Source organism: Macaca thibetana, chromosome 7 (genome assembly GCF_024542745.1).
Source record: "Macaca thibetana thibetana isolate TM-01 chromosome 7, ASM2454274v1, whole genome shotgun sequence".
NCBI classification, from domain to species: Eukaryota; Metazoa; Chordata; class Mammalia; order Primates; family Cercopithecidae; genus Macaca; species Macaca thibetana.
This window is the reverse complement of record NC_065584.1, coordinates 146,827,573-146,845,711: the sequence shown is the minus strand read 5'-3', so window position 1 is coordinate 146,845,711 and position 18,139 is coordinate 146,827,573. Positions and strand designations below refer to the sequence as shown.

Sequence of the window (18,139 nt, the reverse complement as noted above, 5' to 3'; positions counted from 1 at the left end):
GCAACACCTCTTTATTAACAAGTCATCAATGTGCCATCTCTCATTAGGACCAGCTCAGAAGGAGAAACTGGAAAAGCACAAGGAGCCAAGTCGCCAATGTGAAAGATTCCAAATGTACTATTTCTAACACCCATCTCAAGGAATCAGGGAGAGGCGGCGGGCGGCAGGGGTGGAGGGTGACCCCACCTGACCCTTAGCATGGAGAGACACTGGAAAAAAGGCCTGGGCACAAGAGTAAGCCTTGTCCCCACTGGCCATCGCTGCATAAGCCCTCACTCCCACCAATGAGATGCCCACGCCACTGCAGAGGTGGCGCTCCGAGAGCCACCAGCAATAGAGGCTCTATTGTTGACTCATACGAAAACTTCAGAATCCCAAGAAAGAGACGCCAAGGCCCAACAACAGTGGATGAAGGACCATTGATCAGACCTGACCATCAGGTCACTGTCAACTGAAAAACATTTTTTTTCCAGTTTTCTGGCACAGTTGCTTCCAAACTATCCCAAACTTCCAAAACATGGCTAATTACACAAGGTAAATGAGTCCTGACAAATGACACAAAGGAAAAACCGCAGGAATCCATTCTAGGTGCTCACTGCAGGAGGTGACACAGGAGAGGGAACCTGAAGCCGAGCAGTGAAGTGGGCAGAATGGGACTTCATGCTCCCTCCAGCCCCCACGACTCCCTCACCTGCCAACCAGCTCCCACACAGGTGCAGCATTATTGCCTGTGCACCCTCCTGCACTCCTCCCCTGCTGGCCGTGGCTTTATCATCTAGACACATGGAAAACCCCAATACAAAGCAGCCAGCTCCCTGCCTTGCCACCAGAATGCTGTCCGTCTCCCAGCAAGAACTCTCCCTGGGTCACTGGAAAAGGCACTTCGGCCCCTGGAGGTCTGACCCCCAAGGAAGATGGGACCCAGTTCCTCTGCAGTCACCAGCCTCTGGCTTAAAGAATCTGCAGTTCAAAAATCTCCAACAACCCCTGCTATGAACTCAATCATGTCCCCTCCAAACTCCTATGCTGTGCTGGAGACAGGGCCATAGGGAGATAACTAGGTTTAGATGAGGTCATGACGGTGGAGCCTTCATGATGGGGTTAGTGCCCGGTTAAGAGGAGATGCCAGAGAGCCTGCTTGTGCATGCATGCTCGCACGCTCGCACGCTCTCACTCTGTCATGTGAAGACGCAGCCAGAAGGCAGCTGCCTGTAAACCAGGAAGAAGGCCCTCACCAGAACTCAACCACGCTGATCTCAGACTTCCAGCCTCCAGAACCGTGAAAAAATTTCTATTGTTTAAGCCATCCAGTCCACAGCATTTTGCAATAGCAACCTGAGCTAATACCTTCCCCAGGGAGATTCCCCTTGACCAAGAGTAGACAGGGCCACAGGCAAACTAAACAGTGTGTCAAACATTCACAGGTTGTAAAAAGCAGCTTGTGAGGCATGATGCCCTACTGTCAAATTCTCCCCCACCCTGAATTCCCCATCCCACAGCTTGATGGCCTAATGTCAGAATGTCAAGGAGCCTTGAACCCCCCCTTTTCTGCCACAGGGCAGCAGAAGGGGACAGCGCCAGGGAAAATCTGTGCAGTGAGACAACGGATGGAACAGGAAGCCCCAGGAAACAGAAATGGCCACAGAACCTTTGTACTTGCAGTCTCAGGGAGATCAGAGTCTCTGAAAGCATACTAACTATGTGACAAGCCCTCATTCCCAACCTCAACACTGGGAATCTAAAATTAGCCAGAGAAAGAGTCTACTCAGCTCTGTGTCTCCTACACAGGCCCTGATAAGTGTCACTACCTCCTTTGGCAATAGCTTGTCTTGTGAGTGCTATAAATACTACCTAAGCCTACCCAATGTGAATTATGAATACCAAGAATCATTTCAGGGTTTTCAGGCACTGGCTATGTGACAGGGGTATCAAATTCAAAGTCGCCTGCACAAGACACATACCCAGGGAACACATAAATCCCTCAGGTCCAACCCTGCATTTTAAACGGTGGAGAGGACTCACTCAAGAGCACCTCCACCTTCCGTGCGGCTGAGGCTGCAGCTGCTACTGCTGCAGCTCTGAAGAGCCGATGAAACGCTTTTCACCTTTTGTCTATTTGCTAGGAAGTAGGAGGCTGAGAGAGATGAGAATCTTGAGATTATAGAAAAGGACAAAAAGGAGTTTTGGCCTTCTTGGATATTTAGATCTGGCTCAGAGCTTTCCAGTGAAGAGGCCCTTGGAAAAGGAAGGCTGGAGAAGCAGTAGGTACTCTCCAGATGATCCAGGGCTGTTACTTGTCACTTGTCCCCTTGGGGGCTTGATCCAGTAAGGTTCGTTTTTTTTTTTCTTGAGACACAGTCTCGCTCTGTCGGCGCCATCTCAGCTCAATGCAAGCTCCGCCTCCCGGGTTCCCGCCATTCTCCTGCCTCAGCCTCCTGAGTAGCTAGGACTACAGGCGTCCGTCACCACGCCCAGCTAATTTTTTTTGTATTTTTAGTAGAGACAGTTTCACCGTGTTAGCCAGGATAGTCTCGATCTCCTGACCTCGTGATCCACCCACCTCAGCCTCCCAAAGTGCTGGGATTACAGGTGTGAACCACTACACCTGGTCAACGGTTTTTTTTTTTTTTTTTTTTTTTTTTTTAAGAGTCTCACTCTGTCACCCAGTAGGCTCTTAATAGATGTCTGTGGATTGAATTTCAGTTTTTTGGGTTTCTGGGGTTCACAACTGCAGACCCCTAACCCCCAGGAGCAAGGCCGGCTGCACTGGTCTGCAAAAGCAAAGTGCCAGCCAGACTCCCCGCACCTGGCCGAGAGGTAAAGCTCAGGCACAGGGAACAGGTGGAGGGGTAATGGCTCCGAAGTCAGGATGGGGAATGGAGATGTGTGTCAGAGTCAAGAGAGATAGCAGAGGGGGACTGGAAAAGAGCCCATCAAGGCATATGGAGTCCCAGAGGCAAAAGGGAGAGAGGGTGTTAGAGGATGATAAGCAGTGACCCGTGACGGGCAGCCCCAAGCAGGGCACCTGGGAACAAACTGTGAGATCTGGCCACCAAAGGGTTGCTGGAGGCCTTCCAGAATGGCGTTCTGGCATAGTAGTAACCGCAGAAGTCCATGAGGAGGAACGAGATACAGGTTACTCTTTCTGAAAGTCAACAGACAGCTCACAACCGACACTAGGCCAGTGGTTAAAAAAACAAACAAACACATTGTTCCCCATACAGTGTGGCGCCCCCGTCTTTTAACAACCCCTGTGCTATCTGACTTTCTCCCACTGTGCCGTCCCATCTTTTTGTCTTGGTTCATTCAGTCTCTCCCGTTCAGAACATCATCTCCCACTGACTTTTTGACATTCTGCAGATTGCTGAAGGCGCGGCTGAAGTGCACCTCCAGGAACCCCTTCCTGAGTTTCCCATCACATCCCCTCCATCGGGTACCTCTCTCCTGACCTGAAAACTGCAATATTGCTGACCCACACACTCCTGCAGGCAGAGCTGGGGACTCGCTGCCTCTGTATCACTCTCAGGAGGCACCACAATCTTTTGCCCACGACAAACCCTCAAAAAAGAGGAGTCCATTGAATACAGTGGTTTCCTTTAAAAACAGTTATTTTTCTCCCTCCTTTGCTCAAATTCCTTGTGCTTAGTAACAGACATAACTGCCCACCACAAAACCCCGGTGTCCAGGATTTCACAAGTTTGATTCTGCCAGCCCCCCAGGGGGAGGAAAAGTGAGGAATAAGCTGTGTGGAGGGACCTGGGACTGGGGGGATGACAGTGTCTATCTCTTTTCTCCCCACCTGCCCCGATGTCACAGGGTCAGCAGAAGGCAGGGTCTTGGGAAGAATGCTCTGGAAGCCATCTGAAAGAGTTCAGTCCCTGCTGGGCTACTCTGGGCCACTCCTCTAAAGGGCTGAATGAAAGAAGCCAGTTTTCCAGTGTCTAAGGCAAACTAAGGAACTGGACCTATCTGCTCAAAACTAAACCCTCCCTCTCACCCATGCCCTTGCCCTCTCCCTCACCCCCTGTGTCAAGCTGAACTCCTATGGAGATGAGCCAGAGGGAGACTTGCGGAAGGGATGGGGCACAGGGGCCTGTGCTGCACCCCACTTCCTGAAACACATGCTCTAAGGCATCTGCCAGACATCCCACCTAAATGTCCAGACCTAAAATAATGCCAGATAATAATGACCAGACCTAAAAATAATCCCATACCCCATGAGGGTGCCCCCACCTGGCATCCCAAAGTTCTCACAGAGAACCCGGCCGGAGAACCAGCAGCCCTGCATGAGACGGCCCTCAGGTCCCAATCATCCAAGCCCCAACCAGACCCCTCCAGACTCAGGTCCCAATCATCCAAGCCCCAACCAGACCCCTCCAGACTCAGGTCCCAATCATCCAAGCCCCAACCAGACCCCTCCAGACTCAGGTCCCAATCATCCAAACCCCAACCAGACCCCTCCAGACTCAGGTCCCAATCATCCAAGCCCCAACCAGACCCCTCCAGACTCAGGTCCCAATCATCCAAACCCCAACCAGACCCCTCCAGACTCAGGTCCCAATCATCCAAACCCCAACCAGACCCCTCCAGACTCAGGTCCCAATCATCCAAACCCCAACCAGACCCCTCCAGACTCAGGTCCCAATCATCCAAACCCCAACCAGACCCCTCCAGACTCAGGTCCCAATCATCCGAGCCCCAACCAGACCCCTCCAGACTGAAGTCCCAGTCATCCAAACCCCAACCAGAACCCTCCAGTGAGTCTGGAAGCAAAAGCACTGGGCATTAAAATATCAGGGCCTGGCCTCCCGAAGTGCCCCCTCGCCTCTTCCTTCCCTTTCTGCCTCCTTCCCGCACAAACATTTGCTGGAGGACTGCTCTATAAACTGACATCAGTGGAAAAGAAACATCCGGAGTACATTCTGAGTTGAGTCATTAAACATCACAGAATCCCTTAGGGGAAGCAAAAGGCCAAACTGAGCCACTAAATGCTAGGGCTTCAAAACCCCAAAATAAAGCATGTCTACCACTGCTCTGAAGGGAGCATCACATGTGACCATCTCCTCCGAGCCACAGAGGCCCATGCAGCAGGCAGCCACTCACACTCCTGCACGGGTGGCCAGGGGTCAGCCCCTGGCACCTGGGGGTGGGCCCGGCCTGTGGACAATAGCAGCAAAACTGATTTTATCCACCCACCCACCGGCAGCTGCAGGAAGGGCTCACACTGTTTGCAAACCCTGAGAACTATCATTTTATGCCCTCCAAAACACTGAGGAGAAAGCAAACCAGTCACAGGAACCTAGATCCAAAGGGGAGGAGGTAAGTGAAAACCAGCCACACAGAAAACACAGACAGAGGGATTCAGTGCTGGCCTGACTAACTCACGGCAGACCCTTTGCATCAGTTGCATTTTTGTTGAATTCTCACATGGGGGGCTGATTCAAAGTACCACCACAAAATAAATTCGAGGACAGCTGACTGTTCATTAAACAGGAAGGGACAAGAGGGAAACTTGGAATCAACTTTCAATTACTCACACTACTTAAAACCACCTCTCAGCAGCTGGTGCAATCAGTCAGCAACATAAACCATGGCCAGGGGCAGATAAGCAGCTGGATCTGGGTAACTCTTCAAGAACTGCCCTCCTTCAGTCCCTGCTATCAGTCAGGTAGCCCAGCACCTGCAAACGAAGAAAGGGTCTTCTATTAGAGCACACTTTTGGCACCTGCCATGTGCAGATCATACTGTCATTAGCCAGTACTCGCTGCTTGTTTCTCTGAAGACACAAATGACAGGAGTCTATGCAGCTACTTTCCAATCCTACTTTTAGGATCCAAGTTAATATTCTACCAAAAAAAAAAAAGTAGGTTGACAATGCCAAATGGCCTCTCTCTCTGCACCATCGAATCTACCCATCTCTCAAAATCTTTCTAGCCAGCTGCATGCCCTTTTACCAATGAGCTGCTTTATTGTGTGTTCACCGTTGCATCACCCAAATTTAGCAAGCAAAAATGGAGGAAATCTAGTTAAACTTGTATTTCAGGTAAACCACAGATAATTCTGCAGTATAAGTATTTCCCATGCAATCTTTGGAAGATACTTATACTATAAATGATAGACTGCTTATCTGAGATTTAATTCACCTGGGCAGCCTGTAGTTTATCTGGCAACCCTGCTTCATCTTCATTCCAGAGAAAACACTAAATCCCAAGAACAGCTGGAAGCAAACTTCGAGAGCCTCCAGCTGCCAGCCCATTCTACACAGAGGATTAGGCAAAGCAGTACACCGACCCCGCCACTCTGGGCAACAAGGGCAGGCAGAAGGGAGCAGGAGGATTGCCTCCAAAGGAGAGGCAAGTCAAGTCCCTTCTCCCCTTCTTAACTTATTGGACTTACTCAAAATATCGACACAGAAAAATGTGAACTTAAAAATCAAATGCTGTATGATTCCACTGATTGAGGACCTAGAGTAGTCAAAATCATAAAGACAAAGTAGACTGGTGGTTGCCAAGGGCTGGAGGGAAGGAGGATGAGTGGTAATGGGCAGTTTCAGTGATACAAGATGAAAGAGTTCTGGAGATGGATGGCGGTGATGCTGCCCAGCAATGTGAATGTACTTAATGCCACTCAACTATACACTTACAAATAGTTAAAGTAGTAAATTTTATGTTATGTTTATTTTTACCACAATGTGTTCTTAAACTTTCGATTTCCTTCTCATTTCCAGCTTAGCCAGCTCTTTCTCTCTCTCTTGTGTCTACTTCATCTCTAACTTCATGGAATAGGTATCTACTAAGAACCTTACACAATGCAAAAGGAAATCAAATCAGCAGGATATAAATGAAATGCAAGGAAGGCCAGGGCAGAAGGAGGAGCAGGTTTGCAGCCAGGGAGAACATTTCGCAAGCCCGCCTGGCTCCCGTCTGTCTAGGCCTCGGGGCTCCCTGCAGAAGCACCCTCACAACTCCACTATTCTTTCACCCTTGGTGCATCCTAAGGGCCTTGGCATCACCTCATGCTCAGCTCTAAGAAACGATCCAGGACCAGAACCCTACAGGCAATGAAGCTTGTCTCCACAGGCGCCAGGGAAGCCTCGGGGCTGGAGGACGCATGGTCTCTGCAGTTAGAATCACCCTTTGCCCAAGAATATCAACACGTACACACACACACACCCACCCCACTTCTGACTCTGGAGACCCCTAAGCAGGCATCATGTCACATAAATATATGATCTAAAACTGCAGGTCGTCTGCCTTGGAGGGTGTTTGACACAAAACAAGACTTGGGGCACTCTAGCCATGGCTCTGATATGTACCATCAAAAGATAAAACAGAGTCAAGGGCAGAAAGCATTCCTGAAGCCCACAGACCTCTGCAAGGCCCAAAAGCTAGTTGAGGACAGCAGCAAAGGCTCCCTCACCACAGTCCTGGTCAATCCCTGGCCAGGTAATCAGGTTTGTGGAGCCAATTCCTCTTTTCTTTTTATGAGATGGAGTCTCGCTCTGTCGCCCAGGCTGGAGTGTGATGGCACCATCTTGGCTCCCTGTAACCTCTGCCTCCCGGGTTCAAGCGATTCTCTTGCCTCCACCTCCTGAGTAGCTGCGACTACAGGCACACACCACCATGCCCAGCTAATTTTTGTATTTCTAGTAGAGATGGGATTTCACCATGTTAGCCAGGATGGTCTCGATCTCCTGACCTCGTGATTTGCCCACCTCGGCCTCCCAAAGTGCTGGGATTACAGGTGTGAGCCACCGCGCCCAACCCAGTCAACTCCTCTTAAGAATCCAGATTCTCCTCGGCAGCCCTTACTTGCCCACCCAACCCTGACCTGGCCAGACTGCCACAACTAGCCCCTCACACCATGCCCTAGACACATGGGGCAGTTTGCAGACTCCAGGGGCTAGCAGTGGGGCTGTGGTACACATGGCCCTTAGAATCACATCAGTGTGCCCTGGTCCTCTCCTGGACTCTGCTCTGGGTCTGCAGTAGTGCCCAGGAATCTTCAAATTTAGCAAGAACCAGGCAGGTCAGACACAGTGGCTCACACCTATAATCCACTAAAGCACTTTGAGAGGCCAAGGTAGGAGAATCACTTGAGGTCAGGAGTTCAAGAACAGCCTGGGCAACATAGCAAGACCTCATCTCTACCAAAAAAAAAAAAAAAAAAAAGACCACTCCAGGCAATTGTAAAGGCAGGGATCCTCAGACCATACACTAAAAGAACAAGAATGGAGAAACAACATTTGAGCTAAAAAAAAATAAAATAAAATAAACAAAAATAACAAAGATAGATAGATAGATAGATAGATCGATCGATCGATATATATGCCAGGCATGGTGGCTCATGCCTATAATTCCAACACTTTAGGAGGCTGAGGTAGAAGGACAGCTTGAGCCCAGGAGCTCGAGACCAGCCTGGGCAATATTGCAAGGCCTCAGCTCTACAAAATTAGCTAGCTAGCTAGGCATAGTAGCACACCGGAGCTAGTACTCAGCTACTCAGGAGGCTGAGGCAGTAGGATCTCTTGAGCCCAAGAGGTGGAAGCTGCAGTGATCAGTGTTCATGCCACCACACTCCAGCCCAGATGACAAAGTGAGATCCGGTCTCTCTCACACACACACACACACACACACACACACACACACACACACACACACAAACACACACAGAGGATGGGGGCCACTTAATGATGTAGGGCAATACTCACAGATGTTAGGTTAAAAAAAAAGCTGAATCCCCAACTGTATCTCCTACAGGGGACTATCTATGCTGAATATGTATTTACATACAAGTTCAACTCGTGCCCCAGTTAACGAAAGGATAAGCTTTCTATAAACACAGTGACTCAGATACACCATCAGCTTCTGGATTTGCCTCCTTGCTAGGCTTCAGATATCACACTCCAGTGCACAAGCAACAATTCCCCGCGCATACTCCATCCAAGGGTAGGATCTAGTGGTTGGTGGGGAGAAGAGCATTTCAGGCAAGGAGTCTGAGTAAAAGCCGAAAGGTGAAGACTCTACCGAGACCCACACTGAGAGGTCAGCCTGGAAGCTGAGAGCGCCTGGAAGCCAGAGGAGAGTTTCTGCAGGAGACACTAGAAAACATTAGGAGAGGAAGTTGGGGTCCAGGTACAGGGGCAACTGGGAACTACTGAAGATTTGTGAGCAAGAGAGTGACAGTGGCAGAACTCCACCAGGAGCCCAAATTCTTTTACAACCAGGACAGAGAAGAAACAGCAAGAAGGAAGCAAGGGGGAAGTTGTGATTTCAGAAAATAAAGACAGAAAATCACGGAACCATGCACTTTTGATTGTGAATGCCAAGCCTGGAAATATGGCTACTTGCCAACTTTCTCTTGTCCTTTCTATGCATAGCTTTGGCCAAGGTTCTGTTGTTGTTTTCTCAAAGACGGGGTTTGGCTCTGTCACCCAAACTGGGGTGCAGTGGCTTGATCATAGCTCATTGCAGCCTCAACCTCCTTGGGCTCAAGCAATCCTCTCACTTCAGCCTCCCAAGTCGCTGGGACTACAGGCCACGTCCAGTAATTTTTATTTTTATTTTTTTAACTCCTGGGCTCAAACAACCCTCCTGCCTTGGCCTCCCAAAGTGCTGGGATTACAAGATGAGCCACCACGCCCAGCCTGTTTTTAAAGGGGAATTTGGCCCTGGGAGGACAGGGATTCTCCACACTAGAGCAGTCCTGATCCAAAAGGTGCTGCACAGGAATGTTCAACTTTCCTGCCCTCTGCCAGCTCATCTACTGGGCTATCAAGTAACTACTGCAGCCCCAAGGATCTTAGCAGAGGAGAGAGGAACAGGAAGAAAGCACTTCAGCATCAGGACCAAACTCTTGACAAAGACCCTCCCCTAGAAACAAAAGATCTGGGTCATGCATAAGACTTTTCAAGATCTACGCATGGAGGAATTATAGCCCCAGATACCCCTCCCCATACCACTCACCAATCCATTTGAGTCCCCTCCTCTTAAGACTTGCTGCATCGCCAGGGCTTCTGTTGATGAGTTAAGCCACTTCATTTCAGGTTTTGAAAACTAATGCTCTCTGACATGTTATTTTTCCTGCTGCCAAGGAGTTTAATACCCAGCATTCACTATTTTATATTAAAATCAGTTATGATTTTTACTACACATCAAAGCTCATTTTCCCCTAAAACTGCAAAGCTGAGACACCACAAAGGAATGCAAAAGGAGTAAGAAGCCAGTTGCCCTGCAAAATTATGCAACTAATGCCCTCTGAGGAAAAAAGCAGCCCCCTAAATAAATAAAGAAGAAACTCAAAGAGCATGCTCTATAGTAGTTTTCTCCTGATAGGATGAGCTGCACTTTAACATTTTAAACTAGGTCAGTACATGAGTTCTGATGTTGAGCTTTAAAAGGACTTGCTTGCTTCAGATTTGGGATAACATACTAGTGAATCTAGAGACTGCTCCATGAATAACTATTCCTAACAACCAAAGCTTATTTCTAACATTTTGCATCTCAGTTAAAACAAACCTCAGCATTTCTCTCTGTGATTAAAAATAAGCTACGCCACAGGATTACAACGTCCATGTCTTTCCCTCCCGCTGCATGTCAAGTGTTCTCGCCCTTAAAAGTAATAAACCTGGCATCTCTCTGTAATAAATAATTCCACACAGGTTTTAGAAAAGCAGCACATGACAGAGGGTACTGGAGGAACAGCAAACACACAACAGAATAAACCGAATCCAGAGGTGAAGCTCCTTCAGCCTGCCCAGTGCAAGCCTCTTTCCTCCCTGGATCCTTCTAATATGATCGTGCATTTCTATAACTACATTTGCAAATGAGTGACTCAATAACTGCTACCTAATTCTGTAAAGCAATGGGATGTACTTGTTCAAGGGAAGCTATATGGAATTAGGCCCTTAACAACTGGGAATCCCGTTACTCCTCAGTGCTGTGGACTGGAGCTGATAGCACATAGATCACCCAAGCCTTCCCCAGGGCAATTGAGAGGATCCAGTGAAATTTAATGTAAGGAGGCACTATGCGGGCTCCCTGGGCCCAATTAGAGCCATGCTGCTTCTGCTCCAAGTTCGTCCCCTACATCCAAGGACTTGGGACCTGTTGGAAATACAGATTCCTGGGCTCCTCATCGAAGGATTCTGCATCAGTGGCAGCCAGCCCTCGGCCAGCCTTTGGAAGCTCAGTCCTGGCCAACTCACAGTGAGGAAATAGCCAAGTTCTATTCTGGTGTCATGAGCACCTCATGGTAGGTAGCCCGTCAGACTGAGCAAGCCCAGGAATTGGCTTGTAATGGGACATAGCAGGAACAAAACCAGAAATGCACATGAGTGAGTGGGGCGGGGCCCGAGAGCCCTTCATAGCCTCTGGGGATTTCGAACTTGGGAGAAAAGTTAACCCTGGGCCGGGTGCAGTGGCTCACGCCTGTAATCCCAGCACTTTGGGAGGCCAAGGGGGGCGGATCACGAGGTCAGGAGATTGAGACCATCCTGGCTAACATGGTGAAACCCCATCTCTACTAAAAATACAAAAAATTAGCTGGGCGTGGTGGTGGGCGCCCGTAGTCCCAGCTACTTGGGAGGCTGAGGCAGGAGAATGGCGTGAACCTGGGAGGCGGAGCTTGCAGTGAGCTGAGATCGAGCCACTGCACTCCAGCCTGAAAAAAAAAGAAAAGAAACTCTGTCCAAGGAGCACTTCCAGGAAAAAGACTGAGCCTCAGAGATTTTGAAGTGTGAAGCATCCACCACTCCATTCCATTCACTTGTCTCACAACTCAGCCACATGCTGTTTCCAAGTGCTCCTCCCAGCCCCTCCCTCTATGCAAACCCACCCCAACATTCTGGACCCACCACCTCCTAAAACTTTCCTTGGCCATCCAGGCTGAAACTACCTCTCTCACCTTCAACTTCTAACACACTTAGCACTAAAACCAGCTTCCCAAATTGCACTTCATTCAATTAGTGAACAGTTCCTCACTTAAAAAAAAAAAAAAAAAATTAAGGGCTTCTTGAACAAAGTCTGGCAAACCAAAGATTATGCAGCTATGCGTTCATTATGGAGATTAATTTATTAAAGGCCTCAAGAAGGCTTTAATAAATAAACTGTTTAATTTTGTTTGACCCAACATTTTCTAAACTCCACTGACCTAAAAACCCATTTGTTCAGGAAGCCCTATTAACTTCTTGCAGAACTGATGATCCACGTTAGAGTTTGGGAAATGCTGATCTATTCCATTCATCTAACAACTAATTATGCCATGTTTGACTTGAATGGTTATTTAATCTTATTTCTTTAGTTCTGGGTGTATTTACATATTATCTTAAGTAGAATATTCATTTAAGCTAGGAGCGTGTCTTACATGTCTTTGAACACCCTACAGCCCCCAGTCCAGCCTTGTAGACGTTCTGAATACATAGATTGATTTGAAAGCATTAGATCCAATAGTAAAAATCACAGATGTGTCTTAGAACGCAAAAAGTGTTTAAAATCACAGCGATCAAGTTCCACTCACTTTTTATATAAGAAAACTGAAGTCCAGAGATATAAAATAGATCATCCAAAGTCACAAAAAAGTCAATAGTGGAACCATGACTAGAACCAAGACCCAAGTCTTCTGACTCACTAGCTAGTGTTCCTTCTGTGATTTAAATAAGCCTTACTCTTCCAGACTCCAGCTGGTTTTCCAGCAGGTAAAGGAATCTAAGGTATTCTAGTGATCTGAATACCAAAGGCAGTAGGACAGAGGCATACCAATTACAAGAAATTAAAATACAAAAAGAAGACCCAAGCTCTGCTAAAATGGGAGTTAGGCACTCTGAAGATTCCAGAATGCTTATTAGGAGTTTAAGACTACAGAGCTCAGTATCAAGAATATCAAGAAAGGGCCAGTGGGCGATGGCTCATGCCTGTAATCCCAGCACTTTGGGAGGATCCCTTGAGCCCAGGAGTTCGAGACCAGCCTAGGCAACAGAGTGAGCCCTCATCTCTACTAAACATTTAAAAATTAGCTGGGCGTGGTGGCATGTGCCTGTAGTTCCAGCTACTTGGGAGGCTGAGGTGAAAGGATTATTTGAGCCCCCCAGGAAGTCGAGGGTACAGTGAACTGTGATTGGGCCAATGCACTCCATCCTCGGTGACAGAGCAAGACCCTGTCTCCCCCAGCACCCACCCTCAAAAAAAGAAAATCAAATACTGACATTTGTAATTTGTATAGCTGAGTAAGACACTTGACTTTCATTGAAACATCACATTAATAGTTTCAGCATTTTACTTCTCAACTACATTTACGTTTACTGATACAATATATGTAAGGCCTGATTATAGTCAAACGAATGCTACTTAAGGATGTGTGTGTGCACCAGTGTATTATGCATGTGAGTCACTGTTTGTTCCTAAAGAGTTCCAATGATGAAACTATGATACCTCTTATTCCTCCACCAGTCTAAAAGTATCATGAGATAAACTCTAACATACATAGCATATACGTTAGAGTTGCTTGGGGGCAGAAGGAAAGGGAGTTGTTATTTGCTAATACAGATTCAAGACCTACAAAGGTGGAGGTGGAGGTCGCTGTAATGCCACAGGTGATTCCCATCCACAGGCAGGGATAAGAACGACTGCTCTGGAGGCCTGGGGTCAGCTGGGTCACACCTGCAGGTGCTGCAGCCTGGGCATTTCAACAGCTCCAGTTCTATCTTAAAGATCAATTCTGCTAACAAGGCCTCCCTGACCCCTGGTATCCCCAAGCCTGGTATTCTCTCTCCTGCCCAGAACTTGACCTGGATAGCTGACACTGGGCATTTGCCTGGTAACTCCATGGTCATGATACATAATAACTGTAATTTCGTTAAAGCATAGTGGTTCTTTGTACTTTTAGTTCATCAGTAAGGCCCAGTGGCTCTCAACCAACCCCCAAACATACACATGCACCAACACTGCAGATGACAGGCAATGCTGCACAACCCCACATGCCTTTGTCAGCATCCAACACCATATGCACCCCAGCAGCAGCTGGCTCTGCTTCTAGCCCTCCTGCCGCACTCAGTAAAGCACTTTGGAATTCATACGTGGGAAAAGCAATAATACAACAGTTGCTTTGCTTCCTTTTTCTAGTAAGTCCTCCATAAAGTCTAGAGCCTTAGCCAATAATTAGAAGCAAATGGCTTTAACACATCTCACCATTGGTCATGACACAAGAGTGAGTCAGGACCATGCGGTGAAGAACCAATGACAGCACCAGTTACTAACAGCCTTGTGCTGGTGCCAGAAATGGAGACAAAGGCAAAAGGACTAAGAAATGATGGTTCTTTAGAAAGCAGAAATACTGACCAATTCAAAATCTTCAAAGTCTACATTATTCCATTTTATAGGGTAAGTTATATGCTATGGGAGTATTCACAAATTTGGGAATTCAAAAAGCTCCAAGACAAAGGCCTATGCCGCTTCATGGAACGTATTTCTTACCTAAGATTCAAACCACTCCATCCAGAGAATGAAGTCATCTGAAGATATGGCCCACATGGGATTTGTCACCTCCATGAAGACCAGTAACCTCACATCATCGAAGACCAAGGCCATTTCTCAGATCTCCTCGTCCTGCCCTCTAAGCAGCATCCAGAATTACTAGCCTTACTCTCCTCCTCAGCATTTCCCTGGCCTGCCTTCTCCCTCTCTGGCTGTAGCTTCTTAGACTTCTTTCTAGGTTCAAGCGGCTCCACCCCACCATTAGCTATTAGAATCCCTCCAAGGCTCACATCAGTAGGTGCTCAATAAACGTTCCTGACTAGATGGTAAACTGCTAACATCAATGAACTGCTAGAAAACAGATTCTCCCCTTTGTTTTGAAACAGGGTCTTGCTCTGTCACCCAGGCAGGAACAGAGTGGCACAATCACGGCTCACTGTCATGGGCTCAAGGGATCCTCCCACCTCAACGTCCCAAGTAGCTGGACTACAGTCGCATATCACCATCCCTGGCTAATTTTTTGTTTTCCATAGAGACAGGGTTTCGCTGTTACCAAGGTTGATCTCAAATTCATGGGCCCAAGCGATCCTCTGTCCTCCGTCTCCCAAAGTGCTGGGATTACAGGCATAAGCCACTGCATCTGGCTCAGACTCCCATTTTATACACACCCTATAGATTGAATCTCAGATTCTCCAATCAGCAGGTGACTCTCAGATTCCCCAATCAGCAGGTGACTCTCAGAGTCCCCAATCAGCAGGTGACTCAGATTCCCCAATCAGCAGGTGACTCTCAGATTCCCCAATCAGCAGGTGAAGCTCAGATTTCCCCAATCAGCAGGTGAATCTCAGATTCCCCAATCAGCAGGTGAATCTCAGATTTCCCCAATCAGCAGGTGAATCTCAGATTCCCCTATCAGCAGGTGAATCTCAGCTTCTCCAATCAGCAGGTGAATCTCAGATTTCCCCAATCAGCAGGTGAATCTCAGATTCCCCTATCAGCAGGTGAATCTCAGCTTCTCCAATCAGCAGGTGAAGCTCAGATTCCCCCATCAGCAGGTGAATCTCAGATTCGCCAATCAGCAGGTGAAATCAGGGAAAATGAGGAAAGAATGTCCATACCCTACTCTCATCTCATCTCTTTCCAATGCTCCTTTAATCTAAAGTTTGAAGTTTAGGAATTTTAATAGATGCTGATTGGGCCTCCTTTGAGGTAGCTGCGAATACAAATTGATGAAGAGGAAAAGAAATCTTCCTTTACAGCTTTAATAAAGAGCTCATTCATAGCCCAAAATATGTTCCTATTGCCCAACTGTTAGTATTATAACAAAGACGTAGAACTTTTACCAATTAATGTCACTGTCCAACAGAAATTGTTGATGGTGATAAAACAAATTAAAGTTGTATATTAGAACCAGTTAAGGAAGCAGGAAGGGCACAAAAACCAAACACTGCTATCAGAAGAGATAACCGAAGGCATTTATTAAACTGGATTGCCAAAGAATATAACAAATTTAGTATTAAATTATAACTACAGTAGTCTGAACAATGGCCCCCCAACAATGTTCATACCCCAATCCTTAGAACCTGTGAATGGTATCATACATGGCAAAAGGAACTTTGCAAACATGATCGAGGAGGATCTTGAGATGGGGAGATTAGTCTGGATTATCCACGTGCACCCCATGTAATCACAAAGGTCCTGAAAAAAGGGAAGGTAGGAGGGCCAACGTCAGAAGACAGGAGGTGGGACAGTGGAAGGAGAGGTGAGAGAGAGCTTAGAAGACATGGCACTGCTGGCTCGGAAGACGGAAGATAGGACCACAGGCCAAGGACTGCAGGCGGCCTCAAGAAGCTGGAAAAAGCAAAGAAATGGATTCTCCCCTAGAGCCTCCAGAAAAATCACAGCCCTGCTGACACCTTGAGTTTAGGACTTCTGAACTCTAGAACCCCAAGTTAATAAATGTGTGTTGCCTTAAGCTACTAAATGTGTAGTAATTTCCCACAGCAGCAAAATGTTTGTTTTGATTTTATTTTGAAGGTTGGGTATTAAAATATAGAGAAAGAAAAAACAAAATGTTTTTTTTCCTATTATCTCACACAGCACAGTCAATACTAAACTTCTGGTCACCAAAATGTATGGGGATTTCTCCTCACACAGCAACCAAGCAGTTTCCCAGGTGACTCTCCAGCAGACACCAGCTGGGCATCCTCTAATTTATTTATTTATTTATTTATTTATAATTTTTTTTTTTTTTTTTTTTTTTTTTTTGGAGACGGAGTCTTACTCTGTCCCCCCAGGCTGGAGTACAACGGTGCAATCTCGGCTCACTGCAACCTCCACCTCCCGGGTTCAAGCGATTCTCTTGCCTCAGCCTCTCAAGTAGCTGAGTTTACAGGCACGCACCACCACACCAGCTAATTTTTGTACTTTTAGTAGAGACGGGGTTTCACCATGTTGGCCAGGCTAGTCTGGAACTCCTGACCTCAGGTGATTCACTCACCTCAGCCTCCCAAAGTGCTGGGATCACAGGCGTGAGGCACCACACCAGGCCACATCCTCTAATTTAACTCAATTCTGACATTATCCACCTGGACATGGTGTCGGGCTTGAGGGCTCAGTTCCACAAGACTGTCCCCTACAAGCCTCAGGTTGTGACCTGTGCTTCTGACCAACAGGCTATAAATCAGGGTTCCCATGACCCATCCTTAGGTTCACTTAATTTGTAAGAGCAACTCACAGCTCTCAACGAAACCCTTCACTGACCTTTACCCTTTTATCATTAACATTACAAAGCATAAAGATGGACAGCCACATAGAAGAGATGCTTAGGGCGAGGTATGAGGGAAGGGGTGTGAAGCTTCCATGCCCTCTCGGTGGGGCACACCACTCTCCATGAACCTCCACGTGTTTATCCATCTGGAAGCTCGTCTGAACCCAGTCCTTCATGTTTTTAATAGAGGTGTCATTAAACAGGCATGATTGATCACATCACTGGCCATCAGTGATCAATTTAACCTTTGGCCCCTCTCCCTTTCCCAGCAGTGCGGACTGGCATCTGAAGTGGGGACAATCTTGTGAGGCTAAACCATCCACCTGTGGGATCTGACCCTCTATCTCCAGGTAGATGGTGTAAAAATTGAGTTAAATTAGAGGCCATCCAGTTGGTGTCCACTCAAGACTCTGCCTTGAATAGATTTGTGTGGGGAACGCCCTCCCGCCCCAATGCACAATGGTGTCAGGAGTGTTGAGTGACTGTGCAAGAGTAGAGAGGAGGACATAATATCTTGGTTTACTCTATCTTTAGTTTACCTCAGTGTTTTCTGTTTACTTGTATTCAGGGGTGGGTTCACATGAAGCTCACACAAGTTAAAAAGCCAGGCATGGTTGCATGTGGCTGTACTCCCAGCTACTCAGGAGGCTGAAGCGCAGAGATCACTCGAGCCCAGGAGTTCGAGCCTGCAGTGAGCTATGATTGTGCCACTGCATTCCAGCCTGGGTGACAGAGCAAGACGGTGTCCCAAAAAAATTAGATCAGTAAATAATACAAATGAGCACAAGGCCTCGGAAGGGATCCCTCCATGTGAGGGGCCCTAAAGCTACACATCTTGCCAAATCCATCTCTGCTTGTACTAGAACCATGTTAAACTCACCCACACCTGACCCATCACTAA

The 18,139-nt window shown here is 47.4% G+C and overlaps 1 protein-coding gene across 7 annotated transcripts in view; it reads right to left on the bottom strand.

Moving 5' to 3' along the window:
* TLN2 (talin 2) overlaps window positions 1–18,139 on the bottom strand; it is a 456,511-nt gene that overhangs the window by 387,077 nt on the left and 51,295 nt on the right. The window contains exon 2 of one of the 7 annotated variants that reach the window (XM_050797236.1): window positions 5,538–5,680. The exons of the other annotated variants lie outside the window; for them this stretch is intronic. The gene's annotated coding sequence lies outside the window, so the exon portion shown is untranslated. The remainder of the gene's footprint in view (window positions 1–5,537; window positions 5,681–18,139) is intronic. 7 annotated transcript variants of the gene reach the window in all.